Source organism: Lolium perenne, chromosome 1 (genome assembly GCF_019359855.2).
Source record: "Lolium perenne isolate Kyuss_39 chromosome 1, Kyuss_2.0, whole genome shotgun sequence".
NCBI classification, from domain to species: Eukaryota; Viridiplantae; Streptophyta; class Magnoliopsida; order Poales; family Poaceae; genus Lolium; species Lolium perenne.
Window position 1 is genome coordinate 50,002,627 of NC_067244.2, and position 10,544 is coordinate 50,013,170.

The following is a 10,544-nucleotide window of genomic DNA, read 5'->3' on the forward strand; positions in this document are numbered from 1 at the left end:
AAACTCAAAACAACTCATTAGAGGGTTAGTGCACAATTAAAATTTACATGTTCAGAGGTGACACAATCATTCTTAACACTTCTGGACATTGCACAAAGCTACTGAAAGTTAATGGATCGAAAAATCCATCAAGCATACCAAAACAGGCAATGCGAAATAAAAGGCAGAATCTGTCAAAACAGAACAGTTCGTAAAGAAGAATTTTATTGAGGCACCAGACTTGCTCAAATGAAAATGCTCAAATTGAATGAAAGTTGCGTACATATCTGAGGATCACTCACGTAAATTGGCATAATTTTCTGAGTTGCCTACAGAGAATTAGTCCCAGATTCGTGACAGCAAAAAAATCTGTTTCTGCGCAGTAATCCAAATCTAGTATGAACCTTACTATCAACGACTTTACTTGGCACAACAATGCACAAAACTAAGATAAGGAGAGGTTGCTACAGTAGTAACAACTTCCAAGACTCAAATATAAAATAAAAGTACTGTAGTAAAAACATGGGTTCTCTCCCATAAGCGCTTTTCTTTAACGCCTTTCAGCTAGGCGCAGAAAGTGTATATCAAGTATTATCAAGAGACGAAGTGTCAACATCATAATTTGTTCTAATAATAGAATCAAAAGGTAACTTCATTCTCTTTCTAGGGAAGTGTTCCATACCTTTCTTGAGAGGAAATTGATATTTAATATTACCTTCCTTCATATCAATGATAGCACCAACAGTTCGAAGAAAAGGTCTTCCCAATATAATGGGACAAGATGCATTGCATTCAATATCGAAGACAACAAAATCAACGGGGACAAGGTTATTGTTAACGGTAATGCGAACATTATCAACTCTCCTCAAAGGTTTCTTTGTAGAATTATCAGCAAGATTAACATCCAAATAACAATTTTTCAATGGTGGCAAGTCAAGCATATTATAAATTTTCTTAGGCATAACGGAAATACTTGCACCAAGATCACATAAAGCATTACAATCAAAGTCATTGACCTTCATCTTGATGATGGGCTCCGAACCATCCTCTAGCTTTCTAGAAATATAAGTTTCGCGTTCTAGTTTCTCTTCTCTAGCTTTTATGAGAGCATTTGTAATATGTTTTGTGAAAGCCAAATTTATAGCACTAGCATTAGGACTTTTAGCAAGTTTTTGTAAGAACTTTATAACTTCAGAGATATGGCAATCATCAAAATCCAAACCATTATGATCTAAAGCAATGGGATCATCATCCCCAATGTTGGAAAAAATTTCAGCAGTTTTATCACAAGCAGTTTCAGCAGGTTTAGCAGTTTCAGGCAGTTTTTCGCGCTTTGCATTAGAAGTGGAAACATTGCCAACACCAATTATTTTACCATTATTAGTAGGAGGTGCAGCAACATGTGTAGCATTAGCATTGCTAGTGGTGGTAATAGTCCAAACTTTAGATATATTATCTTCTTTAGCATTTTCTTCTCTTTCCCACCTGGCACGCAATTCGGCCATCAATCTTATATTCTCATTAATTCTAACTTGGATGGCATTTGCTGTAGTAACAATTTTATTATTATGATTTTCATGAGGCATAACTTTTGATTTCAAAAGATCAACATCAGCAGCGAGACTATCGACTTTAGAAGCAAGTATATCAATTTTCCCAAGCTTTTCTTCAACAGATTTGTTAAAAGCAGTTTGTGTACTAATAAATTCTTTAAGCATAGCTTCAAGTCCAGGGGGTGTGTTCCTATTATTGTTGTAAGAATTCCCATAAGAATTACCATAGCCGTTGCCATTATTATAAGGATATGGCCTATAGTTGTTACTAGAATTGTTCCGATAAGCATTGTTGTTGAAATTGTTATTTTTAATGTAGTTCACATCAACATGTTCTTCTTGAGCAACCAATGAAGCTAACGGAACATTATTAGGATCAATATTTGTCCTATCATTCACAAGCATAGACATAATAGCATCAATCTTATCACTCAAGGAAGAGGTTTCTTCGACAGAATTTACCTTCTTACCTTGTGGAGCTCTTTCCGTGTGCCATTCAGAGTAATTAATCATCATATTATCAAGAAGCTTTGTTGCTTCACCAAGAGTGATGGACATAAAGGTACCTTCAGCAGCTGAATCCAATAGGTTCCGTGAAGAAAAATTCAGTCCTGCATAAAAGGTTTGGATGATCATCCAAGTAGTCAGTCCATGGGTTGGGCAATTTTTAACCAAAGATTTCATTCTTTCCCATGCTTGTGCAACATGCTTAGTATCCAATTGTTTAAAATTCATTATGCTACTCCTCAAAGATATAATTTTAGCAGGGGGATAATATCTACCAATAAAAGCATCCTTGCATTTAGTCCATGAATCAATACTATTCTTAGGTAGAGATAGCAACCAATCTTTAGCTCTTCCTCTTAATGAGAAAGGAAACAATTTTAATTTTATAATGTCACCATCTACATCCTTATACTTTTGCATTTCACATAATTCAACAAAGTTATTGAGATGGGCAGCAGCATCATCATAACTAACACCAGAAAATTGCTCTCGCATAACAAGATTTAGTAAAGAAGGTTTAATTTCAAAGAATTCTGCTGTAGTAGCAGGTGGAGCAATAGGTGTGCATAAGAAATCATTATTATTTGTGGTTGTGAAGTCACACAACTTAGTATTTTCAGGAGTACCCATTTTAGCAATAGTAAATAAAGCAAACTAGATAAAGTAAATGCAAGTAACTAATTTTTTTGTGTTTTTAATATAGAGATTGTAAACAAGACAGTAAATAAAGTAAAGCTAGCAACTATTTTTTTGTATTTTGATATAATGCAGCAAACAAAGTAGTAAATAAAATAAATCAGGACAAAAACAAAGTAAAGAGATTGGGATGTGGAGACTCCCCTTGCAGCGTGTCTTGATCTCCCCGACAACGGCGCCAGAAATTTAGCTTGACACGCGTACAGCACGCGACCGTTGGGAACCCCAAGTGGAAGGTGTGATGCGTACAGCAGTAAGTTTCCCTCAGTTAGAAACCAAGGTTTATCGAACCAGTAGGAGTCAAGAAGCACGTTGAAGGTTGATGGCGGCGAGATGTAGTGCGGCGCAACACCAGGGATTCCGGCGCCAACGTGGAACCTGCACAACACAACCAAAGTACTTTGCCCCAACGAAACAGTGAGGTTGTCAATCTCACCGGCTTGCTGTAACAAAGGATTAGATGTATAGTGTGGATGATGATTGTTTGCAGAAAACAGTAGAACAAGTATTGCAGTAGATTGTATTGATGTTAAGAATGGACCGGGGTCCACAGTTCACTAGTGGTGTCTCTCCCATAAGATAAATAGCATGTTGGGTGAATAAATTACAGTTGGGAAATTGACAAATAGAGAGGGCATGACAATGCACATACATGATATGATGAATATTGTGAGATTTAGTTGGGCATTACGACAAAGTAAATAGACCGCTATCCAGCATGCATCTATGCCTAAAAAGTCCACCTTCAGGTTATCATCCGAACCCCTTCCAGTATTAAGTTGCAAACAACAGGCAATTGCATTAAGTATGGTGCGTAATGTAATCAATAACTACATCCTCGGACATAGCATCAATGTTTTATCCCTAGTGGCAACAGCACATCCACAACCTTAGAACTTTACATCCTTTGTCCCAGATTTAATGGAGGCATGAACCCACTATCGAGCATAAATACTCCCTCTTGGAGTTAAGAGTAAAAACTTGGCCAGAGCCTCTACTAATAACGGAGAGCATGCAAGATCATAAACAACACATAGGTAATAGATTGATAATCAACATAACATAGTATTCTCTATCCATCGGATCCCAACAAACACAACATATAGCATTACAGATAGATGATATTGATCATGTTAGGCAGCTCACAAGACCCGACAATGAAGCATAATGAGGAGAAGACAACCATCTAGCTACTGCTATGGACCCATAGTCCAGGGGTGAACTACTCACTCATCACTCCGGAGGCGACCATGGCGGTGTAGAGTCCTCCGGGAGATGATTCCCCTCTCCGGCACGGTGCCGGAGGCGATCTCCTGAATCCCAGAGATGGGATTGGCGGCGACGGCGTCTGCGGAAGGTTTTCCGTATCGTGGCTCTCGATGCTGGGGTTTCGCGATGAAGACTATATGTAGGCGGAAGGGCAGGTCAGGGGGCCACACGGGGGCCCCACACGCTAGGGCCGCGCGGGCCCCCCCTGGGCCGCGCCGCCCTAGTGTGGCGGCGCCCCGTGGCCCCACTTCGTCTTCCCTTCGATCTTCTGGAAGCTTCGTGTGAAAATAGGCCCCTGGGCGTTGATTTCGTCCAATTCCGAGAATATTTCCTTACTAGGATTTCTGAAACCAAAAACAGCAGAAAACAGCAACTGGCTCTTCGGCATCTCGTTAATAGGTTAGTGCCGGAAAATGCATAAATATGACATAAAGTATGCATAAAACATGTAGATATTATCAATAATGTGGCATGGAACATAAGAAATTATCGATACATCGGAGACGTATCAGCGGGTCCCATTTAGCAGCAGCGGTATCACCGTTTGAGAGGTGGCACGGGATCGAAAGAAAAAGGCAAGTGACCAAATATGAGGTGCCAAAAAAACTCCAAGAAAAGAAAGTTGATTGCACGTAGAGGATGACATGCGGGTCCCACTTAGCAGCAGCGGTATCACCGTTTGAGAGGCGGCATGGGACCGAAAGAAAAAGGCAAGTGACCAAATATGGGGTGCCAAAAAAATCCAAGAAAAGAAAGTTGATTGCACATAGAGGATGACATGCGGGTTCCATTTAGCAGCAGCGGTTTCAACGTTTCCAAGGCGGCACGGGATCAAAAGAAAAAGGAAGTAGCCAAAAATCAGGGGGTCAAAAATCCAAGAATAGAAAGAATTTTGGTTCATAGAGGATGACATGCGGGACCCATGATCCTGCATCATAAATGGCTCGATCGGAGAGCGTTGAACGAGATGGCGCGATCGAGAAAAAAAACAATGCTAGAGAGGCTGCCATCTGGGCCCTACATCCCTGGGCGGTGCGGATTTGCATTGACTCGGCCGGCGAACCCGAGAATTCGCGATGCACCACGTCCTGGTCCACCATAGGAGACATTTTGGACGCTTTCGTCGGGCTAGGTGGCCTCAAAAACGAGAAAAAAAAAAGTTTTGACATGCACCACGGAGAGACCCAAAATCGTCGGCCATGGTGCACCAGCAACCACGGCGCGACTTCAACTTCATCGGCCATGGCAACTTTTCTTGTAGTGTGAGCCACCAGAACGTCTTCAAATGGAGGAAGGTTGGAGCGCCGCCCAGATGCTAGGACATCTCGCAGGTAGAACCATTTATGGCGCCAGCCCTGGACGGGTTCTTTCATCGGGAAGTTGAAGTAATCAACCTCCTTTCTAATGACAAAGCCAACGCCACCAACAACAGGAGGGCCATTATTGTCATTATGGCGCTTGACATAGAAGATTTTCCTCCATAAACCCCAATGGGGATCAATGCCGAGGAAAGCCTCGCATACAGTGATGAAAATGGAGAGATGAAGAATGGAATTTGGGGTCAGCTGCTAGAGCTGGATCCCATAGAAAAAGAGAAGGGAACGAAGAAATTCGTGGGCAGGAAGAGAAAGCCCATGAAATAGGAAGGCGAAAAACATAACAGTGAAGCCTTTAGGGGGCTTTGGGCGAGAAGATGGACCTAGGAGATGAATGTCATTGTCGGATGAAGAGATGAGGCCGAGGGTGCGCAGCTTGTTCACCTCGCGATTGGAAATGGTGGAGGCACTCCAATCACGGCTGATCTTGCTTGTGCCTGATGCGCTGGTACCCTTCTTCTTGCCCATGGCATCTGGAGCTCTTGAAAGAAGGAACAGAGGTGAGAGGAAAGGCTGAGGAAGAAGATGAGCAGTGTGGAAGCGTGAAAAGTAAAAATAATGGGAAGGCCCTTATTTATAGCATGAGCTGATGGGAAATCGTGGCCATAACTTCAAAGCCATCATGGGAGGTGGACAGAGATCCAGTCGTACACGTGTCGCTCTAAAGAAAACGAAACCGGTGGCCCATTATTCCCATGATGTGCGGAAATCGAGGAGGCGCCTCGGTCAATGCACAAGCACTGGCCATTTCCTAAAACTGACCGCGCAGGAGTAGGTGGGCCCGTCAGGTCACGTTAATCAAACCACAGCAGTAGTGACGTCATCAGTGATGTCATGAAAGGTGTCGACTCTGATTGAAGCATCTGAGGAAATATTAAAATCATCGAGTGGTTCAACTTGAGTCTATGCACGGTTGCAAAACATCCGCACCTAGACTCGGGGGATACTCCCATCGGGAGCGTTGGACGCGCACCCGATAAATTTAGACTCGAAGAAAGATCGAATCGTTTGGCTCGAGTCTGCACCCGGTTGCAAAAAGTCCACACCTAGACTCGGGGGCTACTCCCATCGGGAGCCTGGACGCGCACCCAATAAATTTAGACTCGAAGAAAGATCGAATCGTTTGGCTCGAGTCTGCACCCGGTTGCAAGCACCCGTGCCCAGACTCAGGGGCTACTCCCATCGAGAGCGCTGTTTGCGCACCCGACAAACTTTTTTGCACTCCAGGATCATGCCCAGGGACTTGATTCTGTGTAGAGTAGCGTTGTTTTGTCATCGGCAGTTAACCAGCAAGGCTAGGCACGTTATTCGATATCCTTTACGCATTAAACCTTACTTGAAAAATTGAAGCCCTGATGCAAATGTATTGGATGACCTATGAAGACCTGCAGAAAGCTTCGGCAGAAGAAGACATTCGAGTGGCACAACTTGAGTCTACGCACGGATTGCAAGCATCCATACCTAGACTCGGGGGCTACTCCCATCGGGAGCACTGGACGCGCACCTGATAGAAGGAGATGATGCTATTACAAGGAGGACAAGAATTATCAAGAGAGAAGAACGTTCGGTGGAGGCATGCTTTAGTATCTACCCGAAATTTCTTCGGCTAGACACTCGGGGGCTACTGACGTGGGCATTACCCTTTGGGTAACTGTTATTGCCCTATCTTGTACGGCCCAACTGGAGGCCCATGAAGACACTCGATGGCAAGGTGGACTACTACGTCGGTGCCTGATAACCCACAAGTATAGGGGATCGCAGCAGTCTTCGCGGGTAGTAAAACCCAATTTATTGATTCGACACAAGGGGAGACAAAGAATACTTGAAAGCCTTAACAGCGGAGTTGTCAATTCAGTTGCACCTGGAAACAGACTTGCTCGCAAGAGTTTATCAGTAGTAACAGTTTTATAGCAGTAGCAATAGTGAAATAACGAGACGGGGTAACAAAGACAGCAGTAGTGATTTTGGTAAACAGCAGGATTAAAATACTGTAGGCACGGGGACGGATAACGGGCGTTGCATGGATGAGAGAAACTCATGTAACAATCATAGCAGGGCATTTGCAGATAATAATAAAACGGTGTCTAAGTACAAAGCAATCAATAGGCATGTGTTCCATATATAGTCGTACGTGCTCGCAATGAGAAACTTGCACAACATCTTTTATCCTACCAGCCGGTGGCAGCCGGGCCTCAAGGGAATCTACTGGATATTAAGGTACTCCTTTTAATAGAGTACCGGAGCAAAGCATTAACACTCCGTGAACACATGTGATCCTCACATCACTACCATCCCCTCCGGTTGTCCCGATTTTTGTCACTTCGGGGCCATTGGTTCCGGACAGCGACATGTGTATACAACTTGCAGGTAAGATCATAAAACAATGAATATCATGATGAAACAATAACACGTTCAGATCTGAGATCATGGCACTCGGGCCCTAGTGACAAGCATTAAGCATAACAAGTTGCAACAATATCATCAAAGTACCAATTACGGACACTAGGCACTATGCCCTAACAATCTTATGCTATTACATGACCAATCTCATCCAATCCCTACCATCCCCTTCGGCCTACAGCGGGGGAATTACTCACACATGGATGGGGGAAACATGGCTGGTTGATGAAGAGGCATCGGTGGTGATGATGGCGATGATCTCCTCCAATTCCCCGTCCCGGCGGAGTGCGGAAACGAGAGACTTCCGGCTCCCGAGACGGAGTTTCGCGATGTGGCGGCGTTCGGAGGGTTTACGCGACTCGACTTCTTCCCGTGCGTTTTTAGGTCGAAGGCAATAAGTAGTCCGAAGGAGGGCGTCGGGGGCCGACCGAGGCCGCCACACACTAGGGCCGCGCGGGCCCCTCCTGGGCCGCGCCGGCCTAGTGTGTGGGGCCCTCGGGCCCCCACCTGGCTTGCCCTTCTGGCTCTTCCAATATTCTGGGAAAATAGGACCTTCTGCATAAATTCCGAGGATTTTCCTGAAAGTTGGATTTCTGCACAAAAACGAGACACCAGAACAGTTCTGCTGAAAACAGCGTTAGTCCGTGTTAGTTGCATCCAAAATACACAAATTAGAGGCAAACCAATAGCAAAAGTGTTCGGGAAAGTAGATACGTTTTGGACGTATCAACTCCCCCCAAGCTTAGCTTATTGCTTGTCCTCAAGCAATTCAGTTAACAACTGAGCGATAAAAGAACTTTCACGAACACATTTGTTCATATGATGTATATATTCTCATAATATGGCTAACACTTAGGCAGTTCATAATGAGATGCATGCAAATAAGATCATCTAACAGCTATGTCAATCATGGAGAGGTACCAACCATTAATAATAAGCATCATGAATCATGTCTATAAGCAGGATTGCAATGTTCATAAGAGAGTATGATAAAGTGGTATCTCGCTTGCCCATATTTGATCAGCAAAACATAAATGCTCAGGCACCTCTGAAGTTCATAGAAAGACTAGAAGTAGTGATTGTCAAAGATAAAAGCATCAAAGTTATACCACAATCAATCATATTTTGAGACAAGCATATTATACTAAGAATGACAGTTGTGCTCTCAAGATAGTGCTCAAAGAAAGAATGGAGACACAACATAAAAATAAAAGATTGACCCTTCGCAGAGGGAAGCAGGAATTAACATGCGCTAGAGCTTTTCATTTTTAAAACAGGAGTAAAATTATTTTGAGAGGTGTTTGTTGTTGTCAACGAATGGTAATGGGTACACCAACTACCTCGCCAACCGGACTTCCAAGAGCGGCTCCCATGAATTATTTTTATGTTTATGCGGCACTCCTTCCAACCTTTCTTTCATAAACCATGGCTAACCGAATCCTCGGGTGCCTGCCAACAATCTCATACCATGAAGGAGTGCCCTTTTTATTTTGTACCCACGTTGAGCATGAACATTATATATGGATCTTGTTTAATGCAAGACGGTTATTCATTCAAGTCTGAGAATAATGGTTGTTCTATTTTTATGAATAATATCTTTTATGGTCGAGCACCACAAAAGAATGGCTTATTTCTGTTAGATCTCGATAGTAGTGATACGCATATACATAACATTGATGCTAAGCGAATTAAATTAAATGATAATTCTACTTACTAGTTGAATGCCCGTGCTTCGCCACGGCTCAAAAGACTTATCTAATTGGTAGAATAAAAAATTATAAGAATGGAATTAATAGATCCAATTATAAGATCGTAAATTTCATTATCTTTACTATTAAAATGAAATCAGTGACTCAATTAGCGGTGAGAAAGTTTGGTGAAACTCACCACCGGCAAAAGCTGCATTCTAGGCTTTAGGCCTTGATTTCTAGCTAGCAATAATAATCAATAATAATCTTGTAAGCGCTCTATCTCCAAAATCTCCGCTTTCTTTCCGACAATGATATTTTGGTGAAAGCTGCTGCAAGGATCATTTAGAGAAACCAGTTTGAAGCCAGCAAAGCTTATGTGTCTAGAAATCTGAACTTCAAAGCACACCATCATGCTAAGTTGGCCCTTAAATTACAGAGTAGATTGTCAAACTATTAGAGCTATTTTGTACAATCTCAACAATCACTTGTTTTTTTGTCGTCAATACAGCGAGAGGGTACAAAACAAGTATGGGAATTGTTTCTTCATTTAGTCACCGACCTTCAGCGGCACGCCCTAGAATCAATTTACTCCCTCCCACCCCCTCCCACCCATCAGAAAAGGATAATAACTCCCATCTTAATTCATCGTACATGTTAACTAAAACCACAAATACTAAGTCCATAATCAATTCTCCACAAATTTTGTTGCATCACAACCTTTTTTCAATCCATGTCACATGTCACGTCCCCACAACCGTATCTGGACCGCAACATCTGATTTTGTGAAGTACCGCTAGACGGAGGCACCAAAGACGTACAGACGTACTGAAGGAGTCCAAGTAGCTTCGAAGCATGTCGCCCCACTCCGCCTTTGCGTCTCCTCCGTCGGATATCTTAAATGTTCCCTACAGCACTACTTCGGTTTCACGCCCGCGGCGTTGCCCGAACAACAACCTTCTTCCCATTCACCTAGACGACGATTATACCGACATCCATCGAGAGGCTCATCTCCGCCGATGCAACAACAAAAACACAATAGTCTTCACTACCTTCATTTGGTGAAGGTAGGAGCT